Here is a 15,872-nt window from a genome sequence, read left to right on the forward strand (position 1 = left end):
CTACCTAGTTTTGCTAGCTTGAAAATGTACCTCTCCACTGTTTTCCACAGTAATTCTTTTTCTCTTTAGCCTTTATCTATGATGCTCAAAATGTATACATCCAAGAACTAACATATTTTATTCATAATTATTACAGTTGAAATAAAATGTTTAGGCCTACCAGGAAGCATATGCTAGCTAGCTCGTTGGCTAGCTGGCTTGCAGTGGTGGTTGTGGTGGTGGGGCAGAAAGTGTTTGAGAAACTGAGTGTTTAGAACTGTATTTTTTCTTAATTTAATGTGTATTTACATTTTTTAAATATTTTAATGAATCATTTTAATATTTCTTTTATTCATTTTAACAAATCAAATACCTGCTATGGCCACTAGGGGGCGATTTTGTGATGGCCCAATATCCAGATTTGTTTGAAATATATCCACCAACACAGCTACCAGATTTTATGCTTTTATCACAAAATGAACGATTGTTGTGAGCCTTTGATAGCACCAGCTCAGGCTAATGTGCGTCTGGGCCTCGTGTATCCACATTCTGCTCATGGAGAACTCACAGTTAACACCTTGAAAGGACCACATTCTTGTTGAGTGCATTTCCTGACCTATAGCAGAGCTGTATAGGAACCCTGGAGAAGCTTTGCCAGCCCTGCTGTAAAAGTGAAGAGGGCAGCTTTTTGCTTGGTTTTTACTCGTCTTTCACCTCACATCGGGCTGATTTCACACCATGGGATGCTTGCTCGGCTGCTGCCTCCTCATCTGGCCATTTTTCCCAGATTTCAATCATTCTATGCTGAGCTTTTCTGGAATATTTAAGGGCTGGGGTGCTCCAGCACTGTGCTATGCAGTTTCTGCTGTGTGTGTGTGTGTGTGTGTGTGTGTGTTTGATTGATGATGCTGTTTTATCAGTTTTGTGTGTTCATAGCTAAAGTTTGAGTGTTTATATCTAAGGAGGCTGTGTTCATTGACATTTCTTGCACCCGGTTTCACTGATACTTACATGAGCATGCCATATTACACATTTATATATGAAAACGTTTTCCATAGGGGTGTTTGATAGATTTAATGTGATGCAAACTGAACCTTATTTTGAGGATTAAGAAGACATGCTGCCATGTCAGATAACTGTATCTCTGAACTCCCGGTGCGTTTACTACTTCAAATTCCATCCTGAGGGGCTTTCCAGCGTTAGTGCGACTCCTATGCTTTATGTTAGAAACACAATGGAAGTGGTATCATAATTGAATGAAATATGGCATATATAGACTAATAAATTCAAAAATGCACAATAATATCCAGTGATAATATGAAAATATTCTTCTGAGACCCATGGGGGAAAAAGTGTCTGAATTCTAAACACAAAAAAGCAAGACTGTTTTTTTGCTGTTTAGGGTGATAAAAATAAGTTCCAAAAAGAACAAAAAAGACAGTATACTTTTCTTGTGTGATTTGCAGTGTGTCCACAGTAGTGGGCTTCAGGACGATCTACCTAAATTGACCCCGCAGCAGCAGGGCGAGGTGCTTCTTTTAGCAGGCTCTGCCAACAGCTGTGTGTCAAGCCTCATTCTCCTCTGCGCTAACTGACAAGCGAGTCCTCTGTGTGTGTGTGTGTGTGTGTGTGTGTGTGTGTGTGTGTGTGTGTGTGTGTGTGTGTGTGTGTGTGTGTGTGTGTGTGTGTCACTCACTGATACAACAATACTCCCTGAAGTTCTCCATTAAAGCCTATGACAGTGAGATCTGGGCTCTATGTAAAGATTGTCTGAAAGAGATGCTGACTCAGTGTCTACCACACAAGACATCACAAAATGGGCTCGAAGTTCATTCTTAATTTTTTTTTTTTTTTTTAATTTTACTAAAATTTACAGAAAAAATAACATACAAGAAAAGATTCAACATCTAATAATTTGTGATACTGTAAGAATTAACAACCTTTCTCACAAAAGTATAACTTTGAGTTGTGCTTTTAATGGTACATTAGGAGTTTTCATGATAGCATGCAGTCTGATATATGATAACTATCTCCATATCTTTAATGTCCACTACAGAGGACACCAGTGCGTAGGCTGGCTCCCAGAAATATATAGTCAATATCTCATAAAACCCTCTAGTAATATGTGCATTTGCATACCATGTGATTGAGAATGTGTGCATGCCTCTATGTATACAGGCGTGCAGGCATGTCTTGCCTGTGTGTGTGTGTGTGTGTGTGTGTGCGTGTGGGAGATCTTTATGCAGTTGTGCTCTATCTCTCCTCTCAACATAATTGGCTGTTTTCCACTTCACCTGCTGCAGCCTGCTGCTAATGGAGCTCCCAGGTTGGACTTGTGCACGATGACACGGGCAAAGTGTGTATTGTGATTGTGATGTTCTATTCTAGCGGCAGAGTGAGACAGCCATCTCATTCGGCTTTCCTATACACCGGCCATCCGCCCACCTGCCTTTCTCGCTGAAAACAGGGTTGGATGGGGTAGTGGGATGTGTGTGTGTGTGTCTGCACATGGAGTGTTATCCTCAGACGTCAGCTGTGATCCTCACGGCTGTAATTACTGAGTCAGTAAACCCTGCTGGAATGCAAATACCGGACTTGTAATTCATGTTGAACGAGTTGTTGGACAAACTGTTGCAAATGAAATCTACGGTGTGCGCTGTATTAAGCACTTGTATGCTACAGCAAAGCTATTGTGTGAATCAAAGCGTTGCGTGAAGCCGCTAAAAAATGCCTTTAATGGGCTGTGAAGGATGCAGGAAGCGTTGTAATAGGCCCAGATAGTGATGAAGTGGCGCGGCATCTGCGAACAAAGCTTTTCTGCCCTGATGCCGACAATAAAGCTCCCTATCACTTCTCATCAAGGGCAGGCAGCGAGCGACTTCACATCTCAGACGAGTAATTGTAAATTTATGATATTGCCAATATCCACGGAAATTACATCCTTTGTTACAATGTATTGAACTTTACTGAAAGCAAGACTGAGCTTTGGCAGAGTGTTGGGTTGTAGAGTTGCCTGGGCGTTAGAAGAATCCACATGGTGGTGAAATCTCCTCATTAGCTGTAATACTGTATCTGGGTTTCTCCATTCACTTCAGTGGTGTGGCAGAATAGCCTCCTGCAGACGCTTCCTCTCAGATCTACTTTCCAACTCAAATGGAAAAATAAGAAAATAAGTCTTTTTTTTATATTGGTATAACCTGCTTTGCTGGTGTTCATTTACATGCTATTTATTTATTTATTTTTTTAATTATTATTGTTGTTTTGCTAGGGAAGTGAAATGACAGACACAAATGCATTCTGAATTAGCAGCCCAAGGGAGCATAGAGCAACTAATGAGGAGATTTCACCACCATGTGGACCCGCAGCTCAACACTACCAAAGTTCAATTTTGCTGTTCCTAAAAATCTGTGCAACGAGACATATTTACTATGAGGAACAAACGTGTCAAGTCTTGCAAAAGTTTTGGAGGTTTGAATAGTTAGATAGGACAGTTTAGACTTCTGGTGTTAATTAGTAGTCAAATACTGTCAGTATAGACAAAGACTTAGGGGGCGATGGGGTGACTGAAATTAAACAAAAATCCAGTGGAACAGAGATTTCTCAAATCGAATGCATCTTTCTGTAGGCTTCAGTGAACAAAGCCACTGCAAGGGCAATAACATTCTTTGTCCTCACGTGGGCAAAAGCCTCTTGGTGAAATGGACCAGGCATATCCATCTCATAACTAATTATTTAATATTACACTTCAGTTCTTCAGTACCAATATTATTTCTAGTCGTACACAGTGTCATTTGAGTTCACAGAAAGTCTACCACAAGCACACGCTGGCATTGAGAAATGTATAATTCATCAACTTAGAGAAAGTTAATAAATTACAGAGCAGCGGCGGTGTCAGTTCTGGAAACCCACACTCTCAGTGACATTACATTAATTGCAGAATATGGCAGCCCTGCACTCACCCTGCTCACCGGCCCTCTCTCTTTGTCCTAATTTGTTTATGATTGTGCAGCTCGTGTTGGGTTACGCTGAGAAAGCGGCCTTGGACTTGTGCTGTCAGACGCGGCGATGAGTTGTAGGGATCCTCCCTCCTCTCAGGGCCAACTGTGATGATGACTGCTCCCTGCTTGAGGGAGGCGAGAGGGCAGGGAGAAGCCTGGTTATTACCTGCTGCTCTAAGCTGCACCGCGCCAGAGCAGAGGGCAGCCTGGCGAGCATTATACTGCTAGATTTTTGGTGGTTTAGGTGAGAGCTGGACATTGCTTGTCTGTGTTTTATCTAACTATGCAGTTAGTTAGTTAGTTAGTTTTACTCAAATGACTGTTTATAAACCTCTATTATTTCTGTTGTCAATATCCAGAAAGATCTGGTAACTTCTGCACGTCCTGTATCACTCTGCACCGGAGGAGCAGCAGCCACCACAGAGACACAAGTAGACTGATTGAATTTGCTAGCATTTGTTTTCTTTATTGAACACATGGACACCGATTAGAGAGCAAACATAACAACTTTCTCCAGAATACTAAAAGAAAACTGGCTAGAAATGTTGTGGCTAGCTTCTTCTTTTCCTCCGCTCCCCTTTATCACATATTTCATGTACCTTTTAGGCATCTGCCAGCCACCGTAGTAATTGACCAGCACAGAGCTGAGAGTGCACAAGAAAATAGTTCTAGCATTTTGATTTTTTTTTTTGGCCACTGATTTAAAAATAAAACATTAAAAGTCCTTTTTTTTTTTTTTTTTGAACATTTTATCAGGCTGTAAATCATCAGACTCTAAATTTGTTTACTTAACAATTGACTGGATTAAGGCAGCAGATGCTGAATATCTTTATGATTATGATTATTATTCTGCCCCTTAGTCAAAGATGGGATAATGGGCTATGGATTGGGCTGTGTCCCTCTGTCTGTCCATCCTGTGTAATGCCTGAGCCCCTGCTGCCTGTTTTGGATGAAACTTGGGGAGATGATGGATTTTGACTCGGGGGTCCAGCACTTTGAATGTTAACCTGATTGGCTCACCAGTGCCATCACCAGACCAAGGGCCCCACACTCTACATTCAGTATTTTGGACAATGCTTGGTCAAATTTGATGAACCAAACTACTGCTGCCACTCATCATTTTTGAAGTATGAAAATGGTCAAATTGATCAGTGTTAGCATCTGGTTAGTGACAAGCAGCAGAACAGACGTAACGGTATTTATACTGATATGTCTCTACTCACTGTTGCTGGGTAAAAATCCAAAATGTCAGCTTTTCAGGAGCTACAGAGGCTTGTGCACCGTGCATTTCTGAGTTCATCCAACTGGTTTTGAAAAGGTTTCTTTATTCACAGGCTGATAGGATTTCTCTGATTCCATAGAGGATCATGGACTCCTTTAGTTAAAGTTAAAACTGGAGAATCACTAAAAGAGATACGAGGCTTTTACCTGCCAGAGCTGATGTCCACGTGGTTAAGCCATGAGAGGCTGTGATTTACAGAGACTTTAGAGCAGCGTTGTTAGACATGAGGCAAAACAAATGATGCTAACACATTTATTTGGGTTTGAACAGGACTTTACACACTGAGCTGAGGATACAAGTCATTTAATTCAGTGTGTCGGGGCTCAGATGTGTTGTATTTTTTTCAGGATGAACGGTAAAAAGGTTATAAAGCAAAGCCCCAGATGGTGCCTGGGGTGAGTTGGACCTGCTCTGCTGTGTGTGTCTGATGACATGGGCGCATGTCAGCGAGGCCAGATTTTGATCACCCGTACATGTCAGACTGTTACATGCAGTACAGAGCAGCTGTCAGACAGGTGAGACATGTGGACAAGAATAACCTTATTAAAAACACACACGCTCCACTCTGCACTGGAGACACAACTGCTCACTTGCTCCACCTGTGTAAAAAAAACACAGCAACTTCAAGTAGCCTAATACAGTATTCACATCCAATATCCCATTTTGGAACTTATTTCTGGAATATGTCAACTTTTCCTCCCGTCTTTGGAGCTCTTGTGAGATTTTTTTTTTTTTTAAAGGTGACGCGTACTCATGTAATACTTAAAACACAAATCTTCACAGGCATGGTTTGTTGTTTCTGAATTCTGAACTTTCATCATGACTGTACCTAATCATGGACCTCATATTGGATATTGAATTATATCATGAGATAAGCATAGTGTCCCATTCTCAGTGCATCTGCAGCACAGTTGGAGCCAGAGCCAAATACATTATTGCTAGGTGTGGTGGGCTTGGCTTCAATCAAATCATCTCTCTCCTTTCCCTTTAAAAGCACCCCAGCGCTGTGACAATCTGATGATGAAAAGGAGACAGTCCTGTTCCTCTCATCACTTGGTAGAGCTCACCTGCGTTTTGCGCCATGCACTTTGGATGCGGTGGAGCTGGGAGACCCAAGCCAAGCCCTGTTAATCCTTGATAAAAGAAAAAAAAAAATGTGCAGCCCACAAAAAAAAGCCATTTATTTGGCACCGAGCCCTGTCATGTACATAGAGCCCTATGTGTGTTATCCTGATTTGGTCCAATCCACTCGTCTGGCACTCGGAGCAGATTAACGGGTGTGAATTTCTCTGGCCTTGTGGTGGAACACTGATATTCCCCATACAGCCTTCTTCAGGGAGGAGCTGTAAACAAACAGCTTTTACAAACTGACGATGGAGCTAATTTGTTTGACTCGTACGTTTCTTTCGTGTCATCTGAGTTAATGTGTGCAAGCACATTATATTATTAGGTTTGCCCCCAGGCTTGCTCACGGATAAATGCCTTTGTTGTTAGATATTCACATCAGCCTCCATATCTCCCTGAAAACTCATTTAGCCATTCTCAAATAGATTCATTTCATTTTCAGATTTTTTCAGCTACAGCCATTTTGTCAATATTTTACAATTATTGTTATGGTTCATATTTTCTTTGTAATGTCCACATCCCTCCTTTTTTAACCTTCATTTCTCTGGGAAAGCCAAGCTCTATTTGCTTGTATTCACAAATCCCGTGCCTTAGTCTTGCTCAGTTTTTTACATTCTAAACTGGGAGTCAGTATGGTTTGGATTTAGTGTATCGCTCAAAGACACTTCATGTATTTGTTTTAGAAAAACAGATTCTTATGAATAACTTATGAGACCTCTGCTAGTTTCGTATCACAGTGCTCGAAATAGAAACGCTAGCTCTGTGATTTTGATTGGTGAAGATGGCGGATTCTCCCAATGACCTGCAGGTCCATTAGCCAGCTAATCTCCTATGGCAGAGAGATGTATCTCTCTCTCTCATTGCTCCAGATGTTGTTATGCTGCATTTGTGTCACATGGACAAGATGGTATATGCCTCCTACCTGAGACAGGACTGTTAACCTCGGCTCTCAGCTGGTAAACGGAAGCGGAGCAAGAGTTAATGAATGCAAATCACAAAAATATGGCTCCTCCGACAGAAACAACAGGTTATTACCTCTCGGATAATACATCACTGCATATTTAATAAATGCTCATACCAGTATCATACATACTTAATGTTTGCATATGTGAAGGTACAAGTTATCTTGCATTATCTTTCTAAAGACAGAGTCAGATGCAGCCTGCAGCCATGCAATGTTGACTACAAACCCATGTCCAAATACTGGATAATTCTGGATCCTACACTTTTTTTTTTATCTTTGGCAAAAATCCAAGTGGTTTTCACAGAATCATCCCTGTCTTGCTGTGATTTAAGTTGGTGTTTAAAACTTGGATCCTTTTACCTGCATGTTTCACTCGGCCAGCTACATTAAACATGTCAATAGTTAATTTCACTTTTCTCTGGACGTAGAGCAACTGTTTATAACAACGATAATAATGATAATAATAATGACAACTGGGGTATGGATAGGGTGATCTACAGTGTTTCAATCATTCTTATTGTCCCAGCTTATCTGCTTTGGCTGTTGTGTGGTGCTCTCATGTTAACAGGCCGTGTGCTTTCTGCTTTGGAGACCAGTGGGACTGGTTCCTGGAGTTACTGGAAGATCCTAGTGAGACTGAAAAGTTGTGTTTGGCCACCGTCATCATTAGTGCTGTTGCAGTTTGAAACGTATTTTGCCGTCATAGTGCTTTTGCATTTCAGCTTTCAAGGAGGCAGATTTTCATCTGGAAACTGAGCTGTGTTTGTTTGAGCGAATTCAATGGGAGCTTGGAGAATTATGTTTCCTTGTGTCAACACAGCAACAAACAAACATCAGGGCAGTGAGAGTGGCCTGGGGTGCACTAATGGGACATTGGGCTTTATCTGATGTCCTCTGTTACTGGGGCAACATGTGAACAAGCTGGGCGGATAGTCCTCAAAGCCCCAGTCCCTAAAAGCCAGCCTGGTCTCATGAAATATCATTAAATGGTCACAATGTCTTAAAATTCAGATAACGTGCCCTGTGCATGTGAAGTGAGAGAAATCCATTTCCCCAGCAGGACAGGATTAGCAGTTGTCTGACATTGAAATGGAGCGGTGGGACTTAAGAGTGTGGAGGATGGAGACATTTACCTTCAACTCACATGAACTGGGTTCAGCTCCCAACTCATGGCAATACATTTTTTTTTTTTTTTTTATTAAAGTTTTTGTTGCTTAGTATACCTATTTTGCAAAAAATGTTACTGAGTGCGAATGCTCCAAATGCTAACTCTTAGCCCCCTGCCATTGAGGAGGACTTCCTGTCTGCCTTAATCCAGCTCAAAGAAGTTTTAACATCACTTTATATCTAAATTTAAGTACACATACAACCGGAGTTCACATGGCTTATAGTTTTGCTCATTATTTTTTAGCAGTATTAATTGTATTTTTTCTGTTATCAGCGTCTCAAAGGATCCAGTAAAAGCTAGGGTGGTGGTGGTGCAAAATGATATATAATATTTCAATATGGGTTTTATGAAAGTGGAGGACTCCAATTATCTGTCACAGTCCCTTCATGCCGTCCACTGAGAATTTTGAGTTGAGCATTTTTTTTTTTCTCTTTTGTTTTCTTGTGCTGGGACACACCTCAATAATCACAGTGACAAACACAGATGTGTGATCGCAGACAAAGCCAGAGACTCCTACAGACGCATTAACACCTGTAGTATTCCAATCATATTTCTTTAGTAATTCAATACTGATGTGCATTGTTGTAAGAAAGATTCCAGAAGAAACACTGAAAGGATTGTGAGTTGAAGCCCGTTTCGAAGCTGTTAAATAACTGAATTGTTAAGATAAAAAACAAAGTTAGGAGAGATTCATTTAACCAGATATCTGCGCGCTGTGTCATTATTCCAACAAAGCTGCATGGTAATGGGCTCGCACTTACAATCTTTATGCAGCTGAATGGAATGAGTAGCAATAAATCTGAGAGAGGAATAGCAACAAATATAGTACAATTTTCAGATTCTAAAAGCTTAAATGCATTTGTATTATGATTTATTTGGTTATTCTTAATATTGTCTATCAACACTAAAACCTGTGCTAATACATTTTATGATTGCCAGATACACTACATTAGATAAAAAAAAAAAATAAAAAAAAAAGTTTTAGCTGTATCTATATATGCATATATGTCTGTTTATGTTTATATATGTAATTAAAGGCAGCACTGATGGTGCATCAATTCCATGTGCAGCTATGTAAGTTTTACATTTGGAGGCTGCAAAAGGTTTGCTCTCATTTGTAATATCTGTGATATGTGTGAAACGATTCAATGAATAAATCGGGTCGTTCGACATTACAGTAACAGATTAACTATTTTAGTCATTTATCTAGTAAAAATGCCAAACGTATGCTGATTCCAGCATCACTAAGATCATTACAGTAGTAAGATTTGCTCACTTTCCCCTCTTCATATCATCATAAAATTAATTCTTTTTTTTTTTGGCTGCTGGTCACACTATAGAGGCAATCTGAGGACATCACTTTTGGCTCTGCTGAGTTCTGATCATCATTTATTGTTATTTTTGGCACTTTATAGACTAAACCAAACATGCTATTATGCTAAAATATTCAATGGCTTAATTGACAATGGAAATAATAGTCAGTTACAGTCTGTTTGTGTGCATAGTGAAACTGAGTTACAATGGACTATGCAAATTTGCAAAGGGCTTATTTTCCATCTGCAAGAATCTGCGGGAATCCGTGCACACCAGAGTTTTTAAAGTCTAAGCTAAGTCCTGGATTGACAAAATATGAACACTTAAACAGACAAGATGCTCTAGAGTCCAGTTAGTGATGCTTGGTGTTGTGTGTCTTTGTGCTGTGGACGGCTGCAGCTGTGACCCCAGCAGCAGCAGACACACAGTCTCCCAGCAGGTCGGTTTATGGCGGGGAATTACCTTGACATTTGCTTAACATTTCCTTATCTACATCACACAATGGGGTCCAAACAATGTTACACCCACAGCCAAGCATTTACAAAACCTCCTTTGTCAGCAGCTGACAGTAAGGCTGTGCTTATATTGGGTGCTTCACAGATTTGAGTCTCCATGTATGCATGGAACGAGCCCAGCTGTTGCTGTGTAGAGGTTTAAAGGAAGTGTCAACCCTTGTAGCTTTGCAGTAACCATAAATACCAAATAAATACAAAAAAATCCACCACCTAACCATTTTTGTGAAAGAAGAAACAGAAGTTCATTATTGCATCACAGCTGCAACATAGAATGGGCATATTTGTCTTTAAAAAGTCTTGAAGTGTTTTGTGGTTGAATCTTCCTTTTACCCTTTGACACTCAGGAGCCTGTGGACTGCCTTGTACTTTCACCCTCTAAACAAAGTTGACTTTCTTCTTAATTTTTTGGTGTTTTTTTTTTTTTTTTTCTAATTATTTTTTCTTATTATTTTTGTTGATATACATTCATAACAATTATAAATAGTTTCCTTTTAATTGTTTTTACTATTCTTTAGTTTATTGATTGATGTATTTGTTTATTTTTGCTCCTGTTATTTTTGACATATTTTCTGGTTATTTTCTTGTAACTTTTTCCTTATTTATTTCTTCATTTATTTTTGCTAATTTTGAATCATTTCATGCAATTTTTTTCATTGCTTCAGATGAAAATAATAATATTCTGATTTTTTTTTTTTTTTTTTTTTTTGCTATTTTAAAAATAATGTTCTGGTAATTATTATTTTTTTTTTTGCTAATTTGCAAATGCCTGAGGTCACTACTGTCCATGACGAAGTACAGCAGTTGTTTTTAATTTTGTGTTGCCATTCATCTTATAAATGTGGGTGTCATTTTTGCTTGTTAAACAACAAATTCCTACTATTTTGTGGCCTTTTCTAAGCAGATCCAGTTGTTGGCTTATATATCACACAACCAGGCGAGGTCTAGGATACATAAATACATATTGCATGCATACAGCATGTGTAAGCATGCCATGCCCAGGCAGAAAGGACACATAGTGTTTTTGAAAAGCTAAGCAGCAGCTTGTCATGCATATGCAGATCCACACACCCTGTGCGTATGTAATCTATCGTAAATGTATAAACTGCAAAGATTGATACAGTGAATACTTTTTACAACACATATCTACATGCCATCTGTTGCATTCATTGTGATTTTTTCGGTTGTATATTATACTGAATGTAATATGTTAAATATTTTTGGCACATGTTCGGTCGCACATATTTTTTATTTATTACTTTATGTCATTATGTTCCATTGATTTAATTTTGCACAGCTAGCATTCATTTTGTCATACCTATTTTTTATGCTTTCCATTCACATATTTCTACTTAACTGGCATTATGTAATTTATGATCTATACATCAACTTCTGTTTGCGACCAGTTAGAGCTGCAGAAACACTGACGGAGCGGTAAAAATTGAACTTATTGCCCCGTTAAAATGTCTGTCCTGTAAATGTTAACTCTGTTAAATTCAAAACTCCCCCTTTTCTACCGCTATTATGTGATGCTATTAAAATTAATTTGAGAATGATATATCAAGGTAAATATTCAACACATATGGTCTTTCAAGTGCAATAATATCTTGAAAATGACACACAGTGATGATGAGGTGTGTCGGGAGGGGGGCATTTCCTCCCCTTCCTTCATTTCGTTATTCTTTCTTTTGCAATTAGTAGCGAGCCAGCAGGGAGTGTCTTAAGTTAGGATTAATTACCAAGCACCAGACACAGAGAAGGAAATTTCATTTTTAGTGGAATCAGATGCGTTAATTAGTTTCTTCCCATCTTCTCCTCATTGTGTTACACTGATGAGCAGGCAGTTATTTTTAAGAATGGTAGCCGGAGGGAAGGAGGCTAACAGTTAGCATTTGGAGCATCCAGCCAGTATCCAGCACTCAGTAACAATGAGAGGAAGACAGCACCACTACTGTCCTACAGAACAACTGGGGGGAAGGGAAATAATATCACTTTTTTTTTTTTTTTTTTTTTCCAAAATGGGTGACTAAAGCCATTGCATACTATAGTGATACAGAAACAAAACAGTTCCACCATTTAGGGAAAATAAATGCTAGATAAATGCTTTACTGAAAATGTAATTGATTTGATTTGTAGTCTCTGGTTGGTTTACCCCACAATGATCCATTTTTTCCCCCACCGTATCAGCAATAAATGGAAACTTAACTTGCACTATGGCTCACGTTAAAACTTTCCTGTGAATTGTTTGCTTGCTGAAAGGTCCTTGTTAGGAACCTTGTTATTCAAGCATGTGAAGGGTGATTTTATAAATCCTTTAGAAAAGCATTTTCTCACCCTTCCCCTCTCTGTCTTCATTTTGTACATCACATCCTCTCCTGCCTTTCCCCTGCTTCCTCTCCCTTGTCTTCACCAGGAAAATTCTTCTGTTTAATTTAATGAAGCTCAAACCCGGTAGCCCTCTGTGGATTGTTTGTTTGTGCAACTGTCTGCATTAAGGATATACTGATATATCAGTTTGCTGATACTGGCCTTTTATTAATCGCCAGATATATGCCTGTTAATGTTGTTCACCTCTGATATGATGCAGTTTGATATTTACTGTATAATTTATCAGCACTGCAGTGGTTGCTTATGGGAGAACATTGATTCTAATGCAAGCACATATTGCACATCTATTAATCAATATGTACTACTGGTATTTTAGTAGAGCTGTGGAAGTAGTAGTGGTCTGTCAGTAGTAGTAGTATATCAGCTACTAGCAGCATTAATACTGGCCTTTGCAAACCAACTGTGGTGGAATCCCTGCAATTGTGTGCATTTGTGTTTACACACACACTCGGATATGTCCTTGTGAGTGTGTGCGTACAAATGTGCAAGTGTGTGTGTGTGTGTTTGTGTGAGTGAATGACTAGTTGGCCATCTGTGGCTGTAAACACTCAGCTCCAGCATTGTTGTGCTGGTTTCTCCCTGTGGACCGGGCGGCTCACACCAGCTCCATTTGTGCAATAGCAGGCAGCCAGAGGAAGAATCGAGCCGGCTGATTGGGCAGACGCTGGCTGCGGCGCTAAGTGTATTAATGCATATCCAACACCCCGTCCGCCCCCACCCTTTCCCCATCTCCTCTTCTCCTCTCTCTCCTCCTCCATCCCTCCTTCTTCTCCATCCCCGCCTCATCTCCCTCTCCCCCCTGCATTCGTCTCCTCCCTCGTCTTCCATTTTACAGTTTCTGCATTTGGCCAGTGCTTTCATCCAAAGCCACTTAGAGTCACGTATCAGCAGTGGAGGCTTCAGTTTCTGGATTGCCAAAAAAGTGGAAGCACCCAAACATAGTAAAACCTGCCAGAGGTCAGGGCTTTCGTGTCCTTATAATATCCCTGACACCACAGTAAGCAAATTAAAGGGGGAAAAAGGCTACAGGCAACCCACAACCTCCAGTCAGCAAACATCATAAGGCCAACAACTACCTTTAGAAAACAGTTGTGGTTTTAACCTCCTTCAAAAATCTCCTGTCCTCATATAACCTGCATCACTCTGATACTATTTGGTATGATGTGCACTATGAATTTGGTTTGTAAGGTGTGCCAGCCTGAAACAGTGGGGAAAGTCTGTTCCAAGATAAATAAAAAAAGTCAGGTAAAATGAGTTTCGGTGGATTTACCCTCCACGGCTGCTAGGAAAAGAAAGTGCTAGCAAAAGAAATTTCTCTCCTCCTTTCCATCTTCATCAGTGTAAAGGCTGAAGTGCAGGCAGATGGTGGGGAGCAGGAGGAATGGTGGATTTTGGGCAGAATTGTCTTGATTATCTAGAAATCCCCTCCAGGGGAAAAGGGAGAGAGAAAGAGAGAATCTCGTTACAGCTTATCCAGGGATGCCTCTTTTCAGCCAACCAAGCACGCAGTCGAGGAGTTCATAATACTCCCCCATATTACCCCGTCCAGCATCACTTCTCACTAAGTCCTTTTTGGGTGTCTGTACTCCTTCAGTTTTTTTTAACCTTGTTGATAATTTGGTCTTAGCTTCTAACAAATCCAGCCCTCACCAACTCTTCAGCAATTTCGACACACGATTTTCTTTTGCTAGTACTCCCTCCATCTGTTCCCGAATTCAGATGTAGAAACTGAAAGAAATAGTTTTGTTTGTTCAGCAGACCACCGCATGCTCTTTGATGTCTCCATCATTTCCATTTTTACTTGTTGATTAATGCACACCCACTCCTGTTGTTGTCACAGTTCCCACTTTTGGTTCCAGCTGGGAACCAACTTTTCAGGTTGTGGACGACTTTATTTTTGGTCAGAATGCTCAAAATGGTTCAAAGCTATGTTCGTTACCAGAATGGAACCGCTTCTGTTTTGGTCAAAAAAGCCTGAGAGAGAGCTTAAGAACATCTGCTATGAACGATTAACATTTTACATGTGGAGGCCTGCATTCATTATGAATCCCACACTGCACACCAACATGCAACTAGGATCATTCCTATGCTCTCTGTTGTTCTCGCAGGCTGATTAAGAGACAACGTGAAGCTTAAGCAGGACTCTTTAAAGGGACAGTTCACCCATTTAAAAAAGTGTTATTATTTGTCTTCCCCTCTATCTGGTATGTAGAACAGTAGTGGTGCTATCTTCCTCTCATTGTTACTAAGTGCTGGATGCCCCAAATGCTAACTGTTAGCCTCCTGCCATTGAGGTGGACTTCCCCCCAGCTAACGTCCTTAAAAATAACTGCCTGGTAGTAGCAGTGTCACATCAGTTATAGTGATAGTAGTAGTGGTAAATTAAGTAGTACAGTGGAGAGTTTCAGTGTCTCATGGTAGTCTAAATGTTGTTTCAGAGGCTTTCCCACCCTGACTCAAACAAAACTCTGGGGGGAAACACTCAATATTAGTTTAGTTTTAGGGCATTTTTGATATGAAAATGTCAGATTTAAAGAAACGGAACACTAGCACAGAATAATGGCCATCGGCAGCTACAACCCTAACTGTTTATATCACTAATCCTTCCCTAACTGCTGTCTCGTTTTTCAAAAGCATCAACTGAACTCCCAAAATGCAAATACTGTCTTCCCACTGCTGCCTTTTTTGTTAACTTTGTTTTCATGCGGTATTGGATCGAACACAGCCTATTGCTTTCATTTTTTAAATGTGTTGGCTGAATTTTGGATCCAGTTTCTGACAGCATGTGGCAGCCAAAAACGAGTCTGTCTTTTATTTTGAGGCTGTGAAAGATTTATTTGGTTCAGTTAGACGATGATGCAGTTTGCAGGCTGCAATGTTATGTTTGCCTGGGTACAAGGAAATGGTCTTCACTTGATAGATGTTGATTTGTGTGTCTGTGTCTGTGTGTGGAGGGGGGTTTTAAATTATGATATTTCTCTTGTATGGATATATTGATGCCAGAGATTGAAAGTGCTCTTTGATAGTTATACATGATATATCACTTGAAGAAGCTCTGTCAGTGATCTTGAAATGACACAATGTGGGGTCTGCAAATATGGGGTTCTTTGATGTTTTAAATGCCTCAGAATTCCATTGATTT

At 40.0% G+C, this 15,872-nt stretch overlaps 1 protein-coding gene across 1 annotated transcript in view; it reads left to right on the forward strand.

Moving 5' to 3' along the window:
* cacna1ba (calcium channel, voltage-dependent, N type, alpha 1B subunit, a) overlaps positions 1–15,872 on the forward strand; it is a 150,698-nt gene that overhangs the window by 23,269 nt on the left and 111,557 nt on the right. The window lies entirely within an intron of this gene.

Source organism: Myripristis murdjan, chromosome 9, assembly GCF_902150065.1.
Source record: "Myripristis murdjan chromosome 9, fMyrMur1.1, whole genome shotgun sequence".
Lineage (NCBI taxonomy): Eukaryota > Metazoa > Chordata > Actinopteri > Holocentriformes > Holocentridae > Myripristis > Myripristis murdjan.